The 22,280-nt window shown below is 40.1% G+C and overlaps 1 long non-coding RNA gene across 9 annotated transcripts in view; it reads right to left on the bottom strand.

The window, feature by feature from the left end:
• The window catches only part of LOC103877884, a 305,800-nt gene that overhangs the window by 84,799 nt on the left and 198,721 nt on the right, over positions 1–22,280 (bottom strand). The gene's annotated exons all lie outside the window — the stretch shown is intronic.

Here is a 22,280-nt window from a genome sequence, read left to right as displayed (position 1 = left end):
CATCTAGAGTACATGCTATTTTCTTTATAAAAAAGTATTTGAATGTACTATGTAACAGAACTCATGGAGTTTTATGTTTCAAACACTTATCTACTTGTATGTCTTTGAGCAGGCTCTTAATTTCTCTGTGTTTCAACTCCCTTCTGCATAAAGTCAGAACAATCCTGTCTGCCCTGTCATCTCCTAGAAGTCAGGATCCTGTGAGATAATCCCATGAGTTGATTTTAAAATATATAAGGCATTACTCATCTGTAATTTGATAATATTGTCACTAGAAGAATAGAACTAACATGTCTAGAGAAAGAAGTCATTTTCTTACTAAATGAGTTCCCTTAACTCTCAGGATTGGCCTTCTGATAAGCAGCGTGTTAATCTGTTTTGTGTTGCTATAAAGGAATACCTGAGATTGGGCACTTTATAAAGAAAAGAGGTTTATTTGGCTCGCAGTTCTGTAGGCTAAACAAACATGGCACCAGCATCTGCTTGGCTTCTGGTGAGGGACTCAGGAAGCTTTTCCTCAAGGCAGAAGGTGAAGTGGGAGTAAGTGTGTCACATGGTGAGAAGGGGACCGAGAGAGAGAATGAGGTGCCAGCTCCCTTTAAACAACCAGCTCTCACATGAACTCATAGAGTGAGAATCCCTCATTACCACAAGGATGACACCAAGCCATTCATGAGGGGTCCACACCCATGACCCAAACACTGCCCACCAGGCCCTGCCTCTAACACTGGGATCACATTGCAACATGAGGTTTGGAGGGGACAAACATCCAAACTATATCCAACAGAATAGACAGTTTCTGTGTGGTGAAATTCCAAGAGATTTGGAAAACATCCTTGACCCAAAAGATGACATTGCCACCTGCTCACTGATATTTAAAATACGATCAATCACCAAAGATACATTTAATGGTTAGTGACTAAAACCTCGTGAAGGAAAAACACGCTGACATAGATTTATTCAAGTGTATGGCAAAAATTAAGAACTGGTTCTAGAACCCATCCTAGGAGCAGATTTGGATGTTACGGAGTCAGGCAATGCTTGCTTGGTATTCATGTCTCATAAAGCGTGTGAAGTTTGGCTTCCTCCAGACAGTTTCTCACTCTTGGTTCATCAGTTCATTTCAAAATGGCATTAAAAGATGGTAAAATAGCAATCACCTCCCAGAATCACAGTTGATGATTGACCACAATGGGTATCCCCACCCCCATATTCGGGACTGCTGGTCGAGTCTGTAGGTCCACAGACTGGGCTGGGATATTCAAAACCCTCTTACCAAAGCCAGGCTGAACCACAGTATGTCAAAAAAGAAAGGACATTTTAGAGACTAATCAAGGAATCAGTAACTTAGATAGCCACAGAGGACTGGTGGGTAGCATGAATGTGCGAATGAGGATGGTATGAGATAATAGGGAGTGGTAGGGTCTGTGGTAAACTAAAGAAGGAACACATGTGCACCATAGATATTTAAATTCAAATCTAATTGAAAGTTGTGTTGATCAAGTCAAATATGTCCACAGAGTAATCACATTTGGCCACCAGGCTGCCAGCGTGTGACTTCTGATCCAGCCCCACTTCATTATAAAGGCAACCTGTGGGTACTACTGCAGTTACAGGACCCCACATTACAATGTCTCAGCTTGATGGTTAAACTTCAGACTTCCCCTGTCCAGATGAACCTCAGTTGTTCCTGGATGCATCACAACTTTGTGATTCAGACACCACGTGCTTCTTTTCTGCTCTTTCCCAACCTCTCCTGTTCTATCTCCTCTTGGGCTGCTAATCTTAAAGCTGTGCGAAGAGCCTCATTGTATCGAATACCAATGATGCCTTTGCAGAAACATCTATATCTATTCCAAGGGTGCTACCCCAGCGCCCTCAACACACCACTTTCAGTCTGCACAGAGGGGAGAATCACTCTCTGTTTGATTCAGTGCTACACTTTGCAACCTGGGCCCCAAAGTCACACTGGGTAAGCCCAGAATAGCAGAAGGCTTCTTTGGAAAGCAGTCCCTATGACTTCTTTTCTCTGTGCTCATCTCTCCTACATAACTGTAAGATAAACACACAAACACCATCCATCTCTGTCAGAATGAGCCACAGGGCAGGCACGGTGCACAGACCGCCAAGAAACACTTTTTCCCCACCCATTCCACCACTAAATAAACAAAAGCAAATCTGCAAAATTGTTGCTTTGACTAAAACATTCCCAGGAGTTTACACTAACCAAAAGAACGCACCTTCTCTGTTTAAAGCCTCATCATGAAGAAAACTGTGATCCGTGCAATAAGTTGGGACTTGGCTTATATTTGTGCAGCTAAAGGGCCTATTCAGTTGATTCTGCAAGAGCAAGGGTGTCCCCAAGAAGTACTGAATCTCACTTTTAGCAAGACAGACAACTTCTGGCAATTTTTTTTTTTTTTTTTTTTTTTTTTTTTTTTTGAGACAGAGTCTCGCTCTGTCACCCAGGCTGGAGCGCAGCAGCACGATCTCGGCTCACTGCAACATCTGCCTCCCAGGTTCATGTCGTTCTCCTGCCTCAGCCTCCCGAGTAGCTAGGACTACAGGCACCTGCCACCATGCCTGGCTGATTTTTTTGTATTTTTATTAGAAATGGGGTTTCACCATGTTAACCAGGATGATCTTAATCTCCTGACCTCGTGATCTGCCCGCCTCAGCCTCCCAAAGAGCTGGGATTACAGGCGTGAGCCACCACGCCCGCCCTGCAACTTTTAACTGCAATGTTTTAGCTTCTACCCATAGTACCTTAAAAAAATTGTGGGGTTGACTTTTATTCAGTGTATCGTGATATGTGGTCATGCATCATGTAAGGTTGAGACCACATTCTGACAAATGCATCCAGAGGCGATTTTTGTCATTGTGTGAACCACATAGAATGTACTTACCCAAACCTAGGTGGAATAGCCTGCTACACACTCTAGGCACTACAGTATAGCCTGTTGCTCCCAGGCTGCAAACCTGTAGAGTGTCACTGCTGAATACTGTAGGTAATTATAACACAATGGTGAGTGTTTGTGTATCTAAACATATCTAAACATAGAAAAGGTACAGTAAAATATATGATACCATAAACTTATGAGACCACTGTCATCTATGCAGTCTGTCATCAACTGAAACATCATTTTGCAGTACATGACTATATATTCATAAAGATTTTGAGACTTCAAGAGGAGATGTGTCTACAAATGATGCCATCGAGAGTAAAAAGACAATCTACAAAATTGGAGAAAATATTTGCAAATTATATATCTGATAAGTGATTTGTATCTAGAATATATAAAGAACTCTTACAACTCAATGATAAAAAGATAAATTATCCAAGTTAAAAATGGACAAAGGTTCTAAATTTCTCCAAAGAACATGTGCAAATGGCCAATAAACACATGAAAACATGTTCAATGTCATTAATTATCAGGGAAATGCAAATTAGAACCATAGTGAAATACTACTTTATACCCACAAGGAGAGCTATAATCAAAAGGAGAGAAAATAACAAGTATTGTCGAGGATGTGGAAAAACTAGTGCCCTCAAACCCTACTGGTAGAAATGCCAAATGGTGCAGCTGCTTTTGTAAACAGTTTTACACTTCCTTGAAATGTTAAACATAGAGTTACCATATGATCCAGATACGTACCCAAGAGAGTTGGAAACATATGAACACACAAAACTTGCTCATGAGTGTTCATAGAAGCATTATTCACATTAGTCACAAAGTAGAAACAACCCAAATGTCTATCAACTCATGAATGGCTAAATAAATGCTATTTATTTATTTATTTACTTTTGAGATGGAGTCTCACTCTGTTGCCCAGGCTGGAGTGCAGTGGCGTGACCTTGGCTCACTGCAACCTCCACCTCCCAAATTCAAGCAATTATCCTGCCTCCGCCTCCCGAGTAGCTGGGACTACAGGCGCCTGCCACCACACCCGGTTAATTTTTTGTGTTTTTAGAAGAGACAGGATTTCACCGCATTAGCCAGGATGGTCTCTATCTCCTGACCTCCTGATCCACCTGCCTCAGCCTCCCAAAGTGCTGGGATTACAGGTGTGAGCCACCGCGCTCAGCCAAAATTTCTATATATTTATATAACGAAATATTATTCAGCAATAAAGAGGACTGAAGTGCTGATCCATGCTACAACGCGGACTAACTGTGAAGAAAGTTTGCTAAGTGAACAAGCCAGTCACTAAAGACTGCGTGTTGTATGATCCACTTACATAAAATTTCTAGAATAGGCAAATCCATATTGACAGAAGGCAGATTCATAGTCACCTAGGACTTGAGGGAGGTGTATGAGAGGAATAAGGAGTGACTGCTAGTGGGTGTGAGACTTCAGACTGATGGTTGACCAACTCTGTACACTTTAACTGGGTGAATTATATGATATGTGAATTCTGTCTCAAAAAGCTGTTATAACACATATTTTTTAAAGAGGGACTGTGGCATGTGAGAAATTCAAAGCCACAGGGCAGAGGCATAACAAAGCTGGCTCTTCTCAATTTCCAATAGTAAATCTGCAGTAAAATTTCTTGAGATATAGATATGGACACAGGTACAAAAGTAGACACAGGTTTTTTAAATATTTTAAATTACTACGACTACTATAACTTTCTATATTGAAGTGGTTGGCTCACAAGAAGTTGCAGAAATAGTACAACAGTCTTCCCCTATACCTTTCTCCTAGCCCCCTACCATGATGATACCTTATATATCCACAGTGCCTTATACATACAGACACAGGTTTTTCAATCACTTCTGAGAGTTCTTCTCCCATTTTTTTGTAAGACATTTCTTTGTGGTTAAGAGTCTCCCATCTGTTTTGTCCCTGTCTCCAAATTTGCCAAAATAGGACAAAACCTCCTTCACCACCAGTACCGTAAACTGAACACTGCTTGAAATCCCTGAGTTTGTCTCTGATGCCCATAAAAGGTACATTTTGCAACCACACACTCATCCTCCTTTGGAATGGCCTTCAGAGAGGCACATGTGGTCAGGTGCACCACAATCTGCATGGCACAGCCTCAGGCTGAGGAGCCCATGCAGGAGAAGGCTCTCTGGGCCTAAAACTGACATCTGAGCTGGGCTCACAAGCTTTAAGAAGCAGGGGGAGAGAGAACAAGTGTGAATGGGGGTGTGAAAAACTTCCCTTGAACATTCATGCTGAAGGTAGAAAGTGAGAAGCGAAGCTGCTGAAATGTCAAGTGAGGAAATAGTAAGTCAACAGCAATGGATGGGCCATGGCAGACAAACCAGATCTTGGGAGCAAACGGGGACAAAATGCAGCCCTCAAATGGCTGAATGCAAATGTGAGAAAATAAAAAGGCACTGGCTCAGTGTCACGGGTAACATTCAGCCAATTCTAACTGCAAAGCAAAATGCACAAAATGCAAGGAAACATTGAGTCACGGAGGTTGATTTGAATAGGAGAATACAAAATATGAGTGACTCCCTCAAGGGACATTTGCAGGGTTCTCTTGCCAGGCTCTCCTGTGGTCATGGTCCCTCCATCATTCCACAGATGCTTTTAAAGTTAAGCTAAAATTTAAGCAATTTTGCACATTCAAGCCTCAGGCCAGGCTTTCAAATCAAAGTGACATGTGCCTCCGTCTATTCCAGCTGTATTATCTTGAGCCAGTTACTCCTGCTGGGAGCCTCAGTTTCCTCGTCTGTAAAAATGAGAATGCGAGTATTAATAGCACCTATCTCACAAAGGGATTATGAAGCTATATGACAATTAGCATAGAGAGCACTCAGCCGTAGTACTAGCAAAAATAAGTGCCTGCTATATAGTGGCTATAATTAATATGTGAGCATTGCTTTCCAGCCAAGAACCAAATCCCAGTATGGCCTTCAAAGATCTCAGTTCCTCCAGCTGAGAATGCCCAACGTCACTCCTGAGTCTCCCCAAGTGCTCCCTTACTGTGTCACTGTGACAAGAAGAGTAAGCTAGGTCTAACAGCTTTCATCTCCACACTGGTCTGTTTCCATCCATTTTTCGGCTATGAAAGACAGAACAAGAGTCTTCAAAAGCATTGCAAATTTAATTTCAATAACCACCTAGATGAAGGCTTCTGGAAACCAGAAAGAGTAGAGATTTCTTCCCCTATGTCCATCCCTGTCTGCTACCTCAGAAGTACAACTAGGGAAGAGCAGGAAGTACTTAAATTAGAAGTCACCCCAGTATCCTATTTAAGCAGTTCCTGCTCTGGGAAGTGCAGAGATTTCACCTTCAAATGAAAAGAGCACAGGACTTGAGTTTTAGTTGTGGTCCCCCACATTCCTCTCCACTACGACCTCATTGCTCTGTTCCCTTTAAGAGAAACAAACCTATTCCTCAATTCCATTTAGATGAAATATCCAGAATAGTTAAATCCATAGAGACGGAAGTAGATTGGTGGTTGCCAAGGGGCCAGGGGAGTGGGGATTGGGGGAAAATGGCTTAATGGTATATGAGGTTTTATTCTGGAGTGACTGAAATGTTTGGGGACTAACTGGAGACGTCTACACAACATTGTAAATGTACCAAGTGCCACTGAATTGTTCACTCTAAAATGGTTAATTGTATCTTACATAAATTTCATCTTAATAAGTTATTTTCCAAAATCTCCTGAAAAGAGTTGTCTCTACTTCCTGTTCTAATTGTTCACCTCTCACTTTCTATGGATCTTCTGCAAATCCAGCTTTCCCCTCCACCATTCCACCAAAACTACTATTGTTAAGGTCCTCATGACCTTCAGGATGCTAAATCTCATCGTACCTTGTAGCCATATGGAGTTTCAAGGGAGCCTGAAAAGTGTGGTCTATTTTAGGCAGCCACATCTCAACTAAAATAAATAAACAATAAGGAATAACTAGTTTGACCCCACCATTATTCAAGGAGTTGGCTCAGGCCTGGGACACATGATTTGGAAGCCATTTCTTGAAGTGCTCAGGAAAGTGTCACAAGGACAGCCCTGAGGTTAGGCAGGTAAACTGGGGCCACCCCACACCCTAGAAGTCTCTGTCTCTGGGCTTCAGTGATCTCATCTGAAAAATCGAGAGTACCATGCAAATCTGAAAGTGGAGAAATCAACCAATTATTTTGGAGTAGATTTTCAAAAGGCAATATTTTTTTAAAAAGCAGGGTGAACACTCCTGCTAGTCAGCCCCAGAGTTCAAATAAAGAAGTTCCACAAGGTAGTCATGCATATATTTGGAATTGTATATTGCAGAGTCTCTTAGATATATGGTTTTCTAGGAATGCATTTGTCATGTTTAGCATTCTAGCTTCTTTCTGAGATTGGAGATAAGTCTCTGAAAATACTGGTCTAATAAGGAAGAAGCACTAAGCAAGAGGCTCCAGATAGAGAGTGGCTCCAAGTTGGGGCGGACAGAGGTTTTGATTAGTTTGTGATTTATCACATGTTTAATTTTCAAAACAAATTAAAATATTTTCCCTCCATTTCATGCCTCAAAGCCTTGGGACTGCTTATGGCAGTCTCTCTTGGCAGCTGGAGCAGTTTGGAAGAAACAAGTGACTTCTCATAAGAGTGAGTACAGGAATGCAAGATGATATCAACAGCATGTGATCAGACCACTTGGCTCCCATATGCAACCCCAGTAAATGAATTTGGTCAGAGGACCCATAAATACAATGTATAAGACAGGGGTCAGGACTGTTGCTACTTGCCCTTTCGGCGTGGGTCTCATTGATTGTTACCAATCCAACTCAAGCAAGTGACAGCCAGGAATCCTTTATCCAAATGACAGACCTTTAGCTATAATATTTTGTCATAATTGTGTGGCTTGTGTTTTATCAGACAAGAAATCAATTTTGTACATCGAATTTAATTCAAATTAAGGAAAAGAAACTCTACAAATATATGTGGGGAAACACTTTTTTTTCAATTTTATCTGCCTAGAAGTAGAATTATTTTTAAAACACTTCCAAGCAAAAATAAATTAAGACCTTACACCTACCACAAAAATTAACTCAAAATGGATCATAGCCCTAAATGTAAAACATAAAATTATAAAACTCCCACATAGGAGAAAGCCAAGGTCACGTAGGTAACCTTGGGTATGGTGATGACTTCTCAGATACATAACAAATGGCATGAGCCGTAAAAGAAATAATAAGCTAGACTTTATTAAAACTAAAAACTTCTGCTCTGCAAAAGACCATGTCAAGAGAATGAGAAGACAAGCCACAGCCTAGGAGAAAATATTCGCAAAAAAAATACCTGATAAAGGACTTTTATTCCAAACACAAAAAAACTCTTAAAACTCAACAATAAGAAAACAAACAACCCAATTAAAAACTGAGCCAAAGATCTTAACAAATACCTCACCAAACAAGATATACAGGTGGCAAATAAGCATATGAGAAGATATTCAACATTGTATGTCATCAGGGTAATACAAATTAAACCAACAAAGAAATCCCACACACACCTACTAGGATGGCCAAAATCCAGAACACTGACAATGCCAAATGCTGGCAAGGATGTAGAGCAACAGGAACTCTCATTCATTGCTGACAGGAATGAAAAACCGTATAGCCACTGTGGAAGACAGCTTGGTGGTTTCTTACAAAACTAAACATACTCCTACCATACAATTCAGCGATCATGCCCCTTGCTATTTACCCAAAGGAGTTAAGAACTTATGTCCATACAAACACCTGCACACAGGTGTTTATAGCAGCTTTATTTATAATTTCTCTAACTGGAAGTAACCAAGATGTCTTTCAATAGTCAAATGAGTAAATAAATTATGGTATATCCAGACAATGGCATATTATTCAGGGCTAAAATGAAATTAGTATCTAGCCATGAAAGACATGGAGGACTCTCAAAAGCATATTAGTAAGTAAAAGAAGCCAACCTGAAAAGGTTACATAGAGTGTAATCCCAAATATATGATGTTCTAGAAATGGTAAAACTTTTTTTTTACTTTTATAGAGGTATTAAAAAGATGAGCAGTTGCCAGCAGTTAATGGAGAGAGCAGGATGAATAGGCAGAGATCAGGAAAGTTTTAGAGCAGTGAAAATACTCCAAATGATACTATAATAGTGCATACATGTTATTAGACATCTGTCCAAACCCATAGAATGTATAACACCAAGAGTGAATCCTAATATAAACTATAGACTTGGATAATTATGAGTGTCAATGTAGCTTCATCAATTGCAATAAATGTACTGCTTTGGTTGGGGATGTTAATAATGGGAGAGGCTGTGCATGTGTGGGACCAGGAGATATATGGGAAATCTCTGTGCCTTCTTTCCAATTTTGCTGTGAACCTGAAACTGCTCTAAAACAGTGAAGTCTTTTTAAAAATGCACATATGCACACAAGTAAAATAAAATAGGGAGTAGTTTGACCCCACCATTATTCAGGGAGTTGGCACAGGCCTGGGACACATGATTTGGAAGCCATTTCTTGAAGTGCTCAGGAAAGTGTCACAAGGACAGCCTCGATGTTAGGCAGGTAAACTGGGGCCACCCCACACCCTAGGAGTCTCTGTCTCTGGGCTTCAGTGATCTCATCTGAAAAATCGAGAGTACCATGCAAATCTGAAAGTGGAGAAATCAACCAATTATTTTGTAAAGTCTATTCAAAGGCTTACATTTGTGACTATATGATATTCTATCCATGAAATGCCCTTCAACAAACTGAGGGAAAGAAAGGGGATTATATCTGTGTCTTGCAAGAGTCAGTGGCATAGTGGAGAACAGCACAGTTTTTGGTGAGGGCTGCCTGAGTGTGAATCTTGGCTCAGCCATTCAGTGGATGTGTGACATGGGCAGGGAGGTCAGTTGCCCTTCTCTGCACCTTGGCTTTATCATCTTTACACCTCACAGGGTTGTAGTAAAGATCAAATGAGTTTGCACATATAAAGCATTAGAATAGCATGTGGCACATAGTAACCTCTTAGTCAATGTTAGCTATTACTATTCTCCTTTTTTCATACACATTGGTGTACAAAGATAGACCCTCCACCCTAGTAAACATACTCAAAGTGGGACAGAGGAAGGACCAGCCAGAATAGTGTTATCTGGACTGTAAGAGTGAACTTAGGTTACACCCAAGTATTTAGATGAGTAATAATGAGTATTTGACTCCTATGATGTACAGACACCCCACTGGGCACTTTATATGCATTATCTTTGATGTTGTTAATAATCTTTCAAGGTAGATAGCAAGGCATTATTATTCTGCTCATTTTGCAGATGAGGAAAATGAAGTTAGAATAAGTGTCCAAATCCACAGGGTAAGTGGCAACACAGCAATTCAAACCCAAGCCCATCTAAATTCTCAAACATGCTGCCTCCAGAGTAACCATGGCCACTCTTTGAATGCTCACTTTGGGTCAGGTATGTTGTGGGCCACTTGGCTTTATGCAATGTCTCTAGACTTTGTCGTCCTAGAGAATGGGCACTATTATCTCCACTTATTTTCTCAAAGATCTGCACCAAGCCTCCTATTTTCCTTGCATAGTGCTTACCAGCAACAGTGAGGTGGGAAGCATCTGAAATGTTTCAAAGTAGGAGTTGAGATGACATTGCTGACAACACTCGGATATATTTATTTCCAACCATGCCAGCTGGCACTCTGGCACTTCATATTAAATAATGAGCCTCATTCAAGCTGGAGGGATGACTCATTGCCTGTCAGTACTAACTAGTGAGACTTGCTGACTACAGCCTAAATCCGGGGACCCTCTTTCATTAGTGGTGGGGATGCCTACCCTCACCTCCCAGCATGAACTAAGGGTTTAGCACCCTCATTCCCACTTCCAACCATTACCCTACTCCCGCTTGACTTGAGAAGCCAATGCAAGGGACAGAAAGTTGAGCCTAATTACCCCAGTGGCCTGTCACAGCACAACAGATCATGAAATCTTTACTCAGGGGTGAGTGCCCAGGCTTGCATATTTATTTTTAATTATAGCATCTCACAAAGTCAAGAGAAGTTGGAATTTGCCTTGTTGTGACATTTAGGAATCCCCAACTCAGTTGTAGTTTGCTTATTTTGGGTGAGTACTCTCATCAGGCATGCTGTCTGCAGGGGCTGACCATTTGTGGTCATCTCACGTCCTGTGTTTGCTTGGCTGCAGCAAGAAGCAGCCTGGTGCAACCGCTGGTCATTTGTATCTGTTTGAAAGATTCAACAGGAGAGGGTGGCTTGCAGAAAACAAGCTTATGAGATGAGGGTGCATGGCTGAGCTCTGCAATCATTATTTTCTTGCAAACTTGTGTGGTTCCTTTACTTCTCTGGTCCTCATTTTTCAAATGTGGATTTTAAATTATGGCTAAAACAGGTGATTTCTAATCATTTTGAAAATAATTTAAATTAGAAGCATCCACACCTAAGCCTTGCCAAAGGGATGCTATTCTGTTCAAAATCCTGCAAAGTAAAGTATTTCCCAGCTTCTCCCTTTCTGTCTTCCCATGGTAAGCCATTTCTGGAGTTAGCAAGCCTTGTCATAAGCAAGGTGCTTTCTTAAACATTCTCCAATTAGCACTCTTTCTACAGCATTATTTATAATCTTTAGAAAGGCCAATCCTGTTATTTGGTTGCCTCTCTGAGTCTTCTTACAGTCTAAAGTCTCTCTAATTTAGCCTTCTTACCAGAATTTGGGAGTCAGCCTTGTTATTCATAAGTATTCTCTTTGGCCCAGAAGATTCTTAAGCCTCATTCTCCCAAAAGAGGTGGCCTTGTGCTGCAGTTCAGTGGAACATTTCTCAAAAAGTGTTCTATAGAACACGGTTTACCAGGGATATAAAGTAAGTGCTCCAAGAAAGGGCTCTGGAATCAAACACATTTTGGAAATTCTGGGCTGAACAGAGTTGAATAAGCATCTTATCATAGGAAGCTGGGGTCTCTCTTCCTTGCCTGTTAGAACTGGGACTGTGAAATTAGGAAACTGGAGCCGAATTATCCTATCCTGGAACAGTTACCTGAACCTTCCAGACAGGAGAAGAAAGTGAGAGAAATACCTTTCACTCCTCCCAGGCTAAACCCCACCTCTGTTACAGGGGACGTCGTAGAGGAATGAACAAAGTCAAGGTCTTGGAAAGGACACAGGCCACCAATGCTCACCTCCCAGATCTGCATGTTCTACTTGTGTGATATTAGGCATATTCTCTCTCCAAGCTCTATATCCTTAACGAAGGAATAGGTATAAAAATACCTGCCATGCAGGTTTGTTGTGAAAAGTAACTGAGAAAATACAAATAAAAGGCTTGCAGTTACTCAGACAATTTCAAATACTGTCAGAAACGAAATCCAATTCCCTTGAATACCAAACAAGCAACCTATCCCTATTTGGAGATGGGGTAGGGGACACTCCTGTCCCTTCTGAGGACCCCTGTCCCTTCTTCCTACTTAGAAATGGTATTGTCCAGACTGCAAGACAGACATGCCTGCTCAAGAGATGCCAAGCCTGACTTTGAACAGCATTGACAGCCAATCCCTGCCACAGGCAAGAGATTCTGTGGAGAAGCAGCTTGTCAGCAATTTGAAAACCCATGGAGACACAGGAAATGGAAGAAGATTGCAGTATCCTCTGGAGAGTGAACAGAGAAGCACCCCATTCCTGATGTCGGCAGGAAGCCCTGCAGGGCCATTCTGACTACTGGAGACATGGGGTGTCCTCAGGAGACGAATCAATGTTCATTTGCCACCTCCAGTCTCTAAACAAGATGACAACTACTAGCCCTTAGGCGTGTTTCGCTTGGCCCACACAGTGGTTTTAAAAAGTCAAGTTAGTTGCCAAGATTTAAAAATTCAGAGAGTTCACATAAAAATTCAGGTTTATAGCTTCTTTTCTTTTTTAAATCTAAATATTCCTGCATCATAGAAACCAGGTTAGAGTAGATGCAGTCCTCTTTAGAGGATGGTAGCAACTCTATTCTCCAGTAACCATCTTTCCCTGTTTTATTATAACTTGCCTTCTTGACTTACTGTGTTACTCAATGACACTTCCAGGCATCTGAATAGGAACATAATTTATTTAACAAATTTTGTGCAGGTACTGTCCTGGGCACTAAATATATGAAACAAGCTAGTGAGGGAGTAACATATGCAAACAATGGCAATAGTACTTCGATGCTCTGGCAGATATAGACAACAGTACTTAGATGCTCTGGCAGTGGGACTCCAGAGGTGGGAGCCCAGGCTAGTCACTGCCCTGTCCAGACTACTGAAAAGTGAGGCTGGTGTGAATTAGCCTAGACTGGTCCCTACTACCCTTACTCAAATCTTCTATAAGACATGTTCAGGGAATTCAAAGTTTGCACAGATACTAGTCTGAGTCCACATAATGAGAAAGGTAAAGATGATGCCAAACATACTGACAATACATTTGAAACTGAAGTGTGATTCATATCCCTCTATCTTGAGTTGATAATATTCCTCCCATATCAGAAGATAGGTTTGAGTCTTTGTAAGTGTCTACAAACATACATTTTCTCTCAAAGCCATGCTCGAGATACCATTGAAAAACACATGCTTTCATCACTGCTCCTTCCAGCATCTTCTTTATTTTTTGTTAAATACTTCTACTTAGTGAATCACTTCCTTTTGGCAATGCCTATTCATGCTAATATGCAAAGGGGTCACGGGGCAGGTCTGGGGCCACTTTGCCATGCAGATTATTTAGAAGAAGCAACATGAGAGCCCTTTGGGAAATTCTCTAATGTAACTGAATCAGAAAGTAATATCCTGTTTTGTCTGCACCCTGCTCTAGTCCTCATGTGTCCTGTAGAGGAATCCTGGAGTTTCTCCCTGCTGGCTGAAAAATAAACAAACCACCAGCTCCCAGCCCTACCCTAGAGCCATCCTAGGGAATTACACTGAAAACAAAGTGTAGTCAAAACTGAATAAAAAAGATGGAAACAAAGCCTTAAAGGTCTCATTAGCTGCTGATTTTACTTCCTGGAGCAGAAATTTCAATATTTCCACGTAGAATAAGCATTTATATCAAGAGTACTTGACTTCAAAACTTTTCATGTAAGAGGACCTTCTTAACTTCACATATTTTAAAAACTATCCAGAATACTGTCAATATCAAACAGTTGAAAAAAAAACTAATAAAATGAATTAGTAATTTAGTGAGTTTTTAGAGGAATTTTAATTACATTAATCATAATAGTATATTTGTTTGCCCATTGAAAAATGGCAGTGCCCATACAGGTGAGGCCTCTCTTTTTTGCTTAGTCTGAAGTGTAAACAGTGTTACTTGGTAAGCATATTGATCATGGAAGTTTTTGCAGGAATCTTTTTTACCACACTCCATCCCCGACAGGAGTCCTCTACCTGCAGATTGAAAATCACTATGACTCAGAAGAAACAGCAAGGGTGCAGTGTTTCATGTTTCTTTTAAGTTTTTTCTTGTTTTGCCAAAGAACAAAATTCTCTATGATATCTGTAGAAAACTACTGGGATTTGGTTAAAGTCCTGTAAAACTGTGCTCTGTCTGTTTTCCTTCCTTCTGCTTGAATTGGCCACAATCTCCTTAAAGGATAGGTTCCTTGAAGGCCTCTTCCATCATTTACTTCATCATTAGATAATCTTTTCTCAGGGTCTGTAGCTCCATGCGCAATACTTAGTATGAGTACTATCATTTCTTCTCCAGGAGCTAATACTACAGGAAAGACCAGGTCGTCTGGACTTACAGTAGAAGAGACAGAGCAATGAGGCTAGAAAGGGCACCGTAGGTCATCAAGAACCCAAAATTCTATAAAGAATTTAGTCATATACTACATTAATTATTTTACCATCATATACTGAATGTATGCTATATTTCGGGTTATATGAAACAAAACTTAAAAATCTGTCCTCAAAGAGGTTAAAGATACAAGGTAGAGATGCTTTTAAGCTTCTTTGAGAGCTATGGAAACACAGAAACCAAAATAAGTTAAACTCTGTGAAAAGCAGAAAAGAAGTGTCATAGTTCAGAGAAGGGAAAATTGTCCTCCAGCCAGGTAAACTCTGGGTAGGCATACAAAGGAAGCTATGTTTGAGTTGGGCCTTGAAAGACAGGGTGATTTGGACCATTCTTTAAATCCCATGCCTGCCATAATGTTTGTGGTCTGGGTCCGGAAAATAGAGTTGTGGGAAAATAATCATTTGGCTTTCGCTTAATTAAGGAAGACTTTTCAATAAAGGATGAGTAAAAACATCTTTGAAAGAAGGTAAAAGGGAAGCGCCTATTACCAGACAATGTAATTGACACACTTCCAGATTGTAAGGGCTAGTCCTGATTGTAGTAGATTCTACTACGTCTGAATGAATGACTCCCAATTACAAGCTGAATTGCATCCCCCACCCCGGCAACAAAATTCATATGTTGAAGTCCTAACCCCAAAATCTCAAAATGTGTCTGTATTTGGAGACACAGCCTTTAGAGGGGCAATTAAGTTAAAATGAGATGATTAGAGTAGGCCCTAATCCAATATGAGTGGTGTCCTTATAAGAAGAGGAAATTAGGACAAAGAGAGGAAAGACCATGGACATGCAGAGAGAAGATGGCCATCCATACACCTAGGTCTTAAACAAACTGACGAACCCTGCCAACACCTCGATCTTGGACTGCTGGCCTCCAGAACTGTGAGGAAATACATTTCTGTTTTTTAAGCCACTCACTCCATGGCATTTCGTTCTGGCAGCTCTGGCAAATAAATACATTCCTTCTGTTACATTTTCCTGTCTTAGACTCATAATGCCTCCAAGATGAGCATTTTCACTACGTCCTTATGCAAAGGCCATTGACATATTACACCTAAGCCCCTCTTGCTTCATTTTTCACAATCCTTCCCTACTTGCTACCCCACGAGCAGCCTTCCCTACTTTCACACATTATGCTTTGCACACTCACTCACAGCATGATGCTGTTTGGAGACTTCTACACTCCAAAGAAGGTCCATGTCCTGGTGCCTTTGTGCACGTCCTCTTCTTTGCCTCTTGTCTATTTGGGGAGCTCCTTACCATTTCTCAAAACTACTCAGAAGCATGACCTCCAGGTAGGCTTCCCTGTCCTCCCCTCCCCAATTCTTAATGTCTCCCTCCTCTATATTCTGAATATAATTGCATAATTGCTCTTAGTGGTGTTGTCCTTCCTGAATAGTGAGTTTCTTTATGAACTCTGTCTCATTCATGTCTATAGGCCCATACCTAACACACGTCCTGGCATACAGCAAGTACTCAATAAATGCTTATTAAATTGAACAAGTGATGAGACATGTTGTCATCAAATAAATTCACATTTTAACAAATATTTCATGTGTCATAAACTCTTAACTGGGACAGAATACAAAATGGTTCTTTTGAGTTGAAATTACAATGGTACAGCATTTATCTGCTTACCAAACACTTTTACGACCATCAGATGTATATGCTAGGGACTGAGGTGACATTAAATCCTAGACCAAGCATCTTCATTTGCAAGGTAAGAAAATTGAGTGAAGTGAAGAAATTTATCCAAAGCCACATAACTAGTCAAGTGGAAGACACAGAACTCAGACATAGACACTGAGAGCTGACCTACAGCTTTTCTACTTAATCCAAATTGTAGTCGTTGCTTTGGGCCTAGATCAAATCCAAGCTCCTCCACGGATCTCTTCTGATTGTTCGTATCCATGCTAATGCCCCTCTTTACTGGAACTGCTATTGGCTCAACTTACGTTGGCTATTGATCTTGCTGCCTCATGTAATGTTCCATAACTCTGTCTTCAGAACAGGTTTTGAAATCAGAAATACTGAGATCCAAATCCCACCTCTTCTCTCTCTCTCTCTCTCTCTCTCTCTCTCTCTCTCAGACACACACACACACACACACACACACACACACACACACACAGTAGTACAATAACCAAAAATAAACTGGGGTGGGTGCTGCCATTGGTATGAAGATTTCTGGTACTTTTGTAGGCAGAATTACATCTCTAGGGCTGTCGAACAAGTGATTCAATACAGGGAAGAAGGAGCCTTGGCCCAGGATGTAGCAGGTGAGTCTTTTAGAGGAGCCTGCTTGTGGCCAGAAATGTTAGAACGATCACAGGTATAAGAAAATGTGGACCCTATCTCTTGTGAATACCAGGAAGAGATACTCATCTGAAGCAACTTTATATCCTTGCTATTTCCTCTGGTGACCATTCAAATATAATCTAGTTCTAGATGTGCCACAATGGAAACAGGGTGGGGAAGCCTTATTTTGTCATTCCTGCCTCTCCTTGCCTGCTGTGCCAGATTACTTGGTGCTGGCTTATGGTGTGGATAGAACACTCCAAAAGTCACCTGTAGTATGTCATGGCCAGCACAGTGCTGGCAACCTGAGGCCACACTGTGACAGCCACTGGGGCCACATGGTTTGCTGATGGCCATGAAGCTTCATCTTTGATAGAGGTCATCCCTGAGACCAAGCTACCAGAATGCTGAGCCTGGAAGCAAATAGAAAACTGAATAGGTCCTAGTCTTTGTGCTTAAAATACACTTGCAAGAAAAAGAACTGAGGGGAGAAAACTCTATATGTCCAAAACAGTATAAGGTGATAGTTCAGGAGCTATTGGATGGATCAGGAGCCATCCAATCTCACACGACCGAGGCCAAAATCAGCTTTAAAGTTACACCGCAAGAGTGAAGAACAACATAGCCTAGAAGAAAGATATGGATGATATTTCTCACGTTTAGGAAAACATAAACTATTTTTACAAGAAACTGAAGTAGGAAAAAAAGAATGAATGAAATGCACAAACAAGAATAGTTAAACATTCTAAAGAAAGTGTGCAAAATATTCTTAAGAAAAAACGTCTGATCAAGTCCCTAACTGGATACCTACTAAAGAAAGCAGATCTAGCATAGATAATGGTCATTGGGAGCTGAACAGAAAGAGAGAGTCCAATTGGAGATCATTAAAATGATCATTCAAAAAAGGGCTCTGAAGAAACTGATTTGTATTCCCAAGATAAATCTTTCCTTATAAACCCTTGAAGAAGAAAGTTACCAAATATATATTACATTTGATGAACAAGACGAAAAAATAACTTAAGGATTATATCAAAACTCTCTAGAGGAAGAATGCATCTTGGGAAACAAATTATGCAAAGATGGAAAGATTCAAAAGCTTAAATTTAAAATAATGACTGAACCCTAACACAGAAATGAAAATAAAACCTCACAGGTAGAAGGAAAAGACAATTTAAAAATAAAGGAGAAATGTCCCTGCAGATGAAAGCATGATCCATGCCCCTGAGTTCCTGGATACCTATTGAAAATAAGACAATGCTAGGGGAAGGAATGAAGACACATCATGTGTTCTTTGAAAAACCAGATTATTGCTACTGATAACAAAGCTCAAAATATGTGGTTAGTACTTCAAATTCCAACAACCTGGGAGAAGAAGGTGCACACACTGGACTGAAACTAACTGAAGCAGATGTTACATCTGAGCTTTCAGGAAGGGTATTTGAAGTTTTGGTAATCCAGTTACATCATTTGGGCAGCTTGTGAAGACCAGAGAATCCTTTGGATTATTAGATCACCACTGGCAGAAGCCATGTTCAACTTAAATGGCCTAGGAATCCAGAGTCCAAAGCACCCAATGTGGACCAGGTGTCCCCTCCATAGGATCCAGATCCCAGGATGATAATTGCTTCATAATCCTGAGCCAATTTTTCCTCTAGATGACTAAGATAGAGTTTACCTTATTGCTCACAATGCCAGTTATTTCTCTAGACCAGTATATATAAAACTCACAAGTTTTAATATACTTTCCTTTGATGGATAATAAGCACCAACATTCTCAAAAGTGAAGATCATTAGAAAGGATATTGACATGCTCTTGGAAGCTTATGTCCTCAGGTCCCTTTCTGCCACCTGAAAGTGGAGCAGCCAGCCCAGGCTTCTTTCTTTTGTCTCAGTATCCAGGCAGGTGCCCCATATTGGAAATGGATTTATGGGCCAAGTCCAAGAGGGAAATCTTCTGTTCCTCCCCCTGCTCCAATAAACCCATATAAAGCCCCTTCAAATTACTTCCCACCCAGGGGATATTTGGACCATTCTATTCCAGTTGCACTGTAATGGAATGCATCTACCCCTCAAGGAGGTATCCTTGTCATCCTTGTCCGGTGAATTTTACCCCCACCACTGCTTTGGAAAGAAAGAGTGAAAAACAGTGGTGCTGATTTTACCTTCAAGTGAACCTTCTTATAGAGATCTAGAAAGAGGAAAAGTTTCTATTTTCTAAGTCATTTTGAAAACTAAACTGCTTTTGTTTAAATGATTGTGCAGCATCTATTCAAACTGAAGCTTGGTAGAAGTGTAAATCTTAGGGTTGTATTTCTGAGTGAAGATCACTTATAAATTAGGATCTTATGAATAAATTATTTATTTTCAGTCTTAAGAATAAATTCATTTATTAGTTTATAGGTAATGTATTATATTTTGGTGTGATTAACACTATTACCTATATTATAGGTACTGTATTATATTTTGGTTTGATTAATCAGTCTACCTATTAGTTCATAGGTAATGTATGATATTTTGGTTTGATTAATCAGACTTATAAATTATGATCTTATGAATAAGTTATTTTAGTTTATTAGTCTTAAGAATAAATTAGTGTATTAGTTTATAGGTAATGTATTGTATTCCCTAAGATTACCGTCTACTAAAATAGACAGTAATAACCATTTTGCATGGGCAGTTCATCAACTAGATACATTTGAATGTTTGTTGTTTTTTTTTTTTTTTTTTGAGACAGAGTCTAGCTCTGTCACCAGGCTGGAGTGCAGTGGCGAGATCTCAGCTCACTGCAACCTCCGCCTCCCGGGTTCAAGCCATTCTCCTGCCTCAGCCTCCCGAGTATCTGGGACTACAGGCATGTGCCACCATGCCCGGCTAATTTTTTGTATTCTTTTAGTAGAGACGGGGTTTCACCATGTTAGCCAGGATGATCTCGATCTCCTGACCTCATGATCTGCCCGCCTCAGCCTCCCAAAGTGCTGGGATTATAGGCATGAGCCACCGTGCCTGGCCATACATTTGAAATTGTAAACACTATTTCTATTTACTAAAATCTGTGTTTACCATAGTTAGGAAAAAAAGTGAAAGTAATTCAATATTTACATTTTTATTACTTTTAAATAAACAAATATTAATTATAGCCTTCTCCTTTAATGATGGCTTGAAGGGAGAACAAAGATGAGAGCTGGTATTTCCTTAATGTCTTCAGCACACATACTTTTCATGGTGGGCACTAGATCCTCAAACACTATTGAATACAAATGTGAATAAATTGATCAATGAGTTTTTTTTAAAAAAAAAAGTTATTGTTTTTAATCTCCTTATCTAATTTTACATCTGTCATAAAATATTTTTCTAAGCTACTAAGTCAACCATTCTGAAATGTAGCACTTAGCATTTCCTGGTGGATTTATAGACAAGACCAGTCTTCATTCTGGGTTTCCCACTCTCAGACTTTGCTGCTGAGTGTGCTTGATGGTTAACACCACCAATCCATTTTAAGACTGCTGAGTATAATTCCAGTGTCAATAATTATAAGAGCTAGCATTTAATGAATGTCAGTACCAGACACTGAGTGCCAGACACTATGCTAACCATCTTCAATGTATTATTTTCTTTTATTTCTCATGAGATCTAGAAGATATGTTCTCTTACTTTTTCCTTCTTAATCTTAAGGAACAAATAAGTTAAATTATTCGTTAGCAAGTAAATAGCTATGTTTTGAACTCAGATCTCTCTCACACACACATTCTCTCTCTTAAGTTTAAGCCGTTACTTATTATGTCATACCCACCTCAGTAAGGGGGCAAAACACACATTTACAAAATACACTGTCCTATGCATATGAACGTGTGTGTGTGTGTGTGTGTGTATGCTAACAGTCTAATTATTTAATAGCATTTATAGCCTTGGGCCAAGCCATTTAAACTTCTTTGCCTAAGCTGCACTGCGACCCATGGTCCATGCCCATTTTGGTGGATGAATGTAATCCTGCCCTATAAACCTCAATGATAACATTAATTCAAACACCAAGTTCTTCAATATGGATCACCAGCTTGTCTAACCCTAAGAGGTGTACTGTCTAAGAAAATTGCCAAACCATTACCAAGGATGTCTGCTCATCTAAAGTCATTATGGATTAAGCCTGGAAGATATTCAAGAAATTTTTACCAATATTCTGTAGAAAAACAATGAATCAATGCTGAGTGTCTCTTAAGGGCATCATAAATTTTAATGTGTGGTGAGTTTCAATATTACATTCTTACTTAATCCTGTACCAGATAAGAAGTTCCAGATGAATTTCCAGGTGTTATTTAAGGAAAGTCTAAGAAAACTTTCTGGAGTGTTTTTTACTTTACCCTCAGCATTAGGTACTACAGATAGTACATAATGTTGCTTATAAACTTAGTTATTACTATATAGTTTTCGTCACTGATTAAAATTTCTCTGGAAGTGTTAGGTTTCAGAATTTAGATAAAGAATCAATTAATCTTGAAACAGAAAAGTGGCAAATCATAGGTGACATCAGTAGTTTTCAGTTTTCTCTAATTAATTTTTCTTTTCCAAGAGCCAACCACTAACTATCCAGGAGTCTACAACTTCATAGCCAGGCACTTTCTTAAATGAAATCAGTTCCTGGCCTCAAGCCTGGTAGATAACAAAATGTCCAAAGCAGCACATTTAAAAAAAAGATTTGAGAAAAGGAAGGAGCTGGAATCTTAGCAAAGCAGAACAATTTGTTTGTAAGAATTGATCATCGACTGCCACAAACAGGAACTGAATATTGGAGTCCAGTGCTTTGGAAATCCACAGCAAGCTCAGCCCTTCTGAATGGGTTACGGATTGAATCTTACAGATCAAATGAATCCTTCTAGAAATCTTGAGTGTAAGAGAGATTTTAATTAATGCTAAAGTAGCACAAAATTAGTACTGTAAGTTCTGCCTAGATTAATTCTTTCTTAAACACATTGTTGTATAAGATCAAGGACATTGCCTGCCTAGACAGTATCCACATGTGGCTGTAGCCTGAGGCTGAATCTCTGGGTACAAGTACTTGTCCTCTTTCCCAGTGCTGGAGGGAGGCAGGCCCTGAACAGTGACGGAGAGGCTGCCCAGTCATGCAGATTCAAGGGTGGTGAGTTCATAATAAAGAGACTGGAGAGACAGCAAAACCAATGCCGTGCTGGAGGACTGATTACCCCAGTCTGTTGCATAGATGCTAGTGGAAGACCTCAGCTGTCTTTTTGTT

Source organism: Papio anubis, chromosome 12 (assembly GCF_008728515.1).
Source record: "Papio anubis isolate 15944 chromosome 12, Panubis1.0, whole genome shotgun sequence".
Taxonomy (NCBI): domain Eukaryota; kingdom Metazoa; phylum Chordata; class Mammalia; order Primates; family Cercopithecidae; genus Papio; species Papio anubis.
Note: the sequence above shows the minus strand (reverse complement) of the source record. Positions and strands in the feature narration are given on the sequence as shown.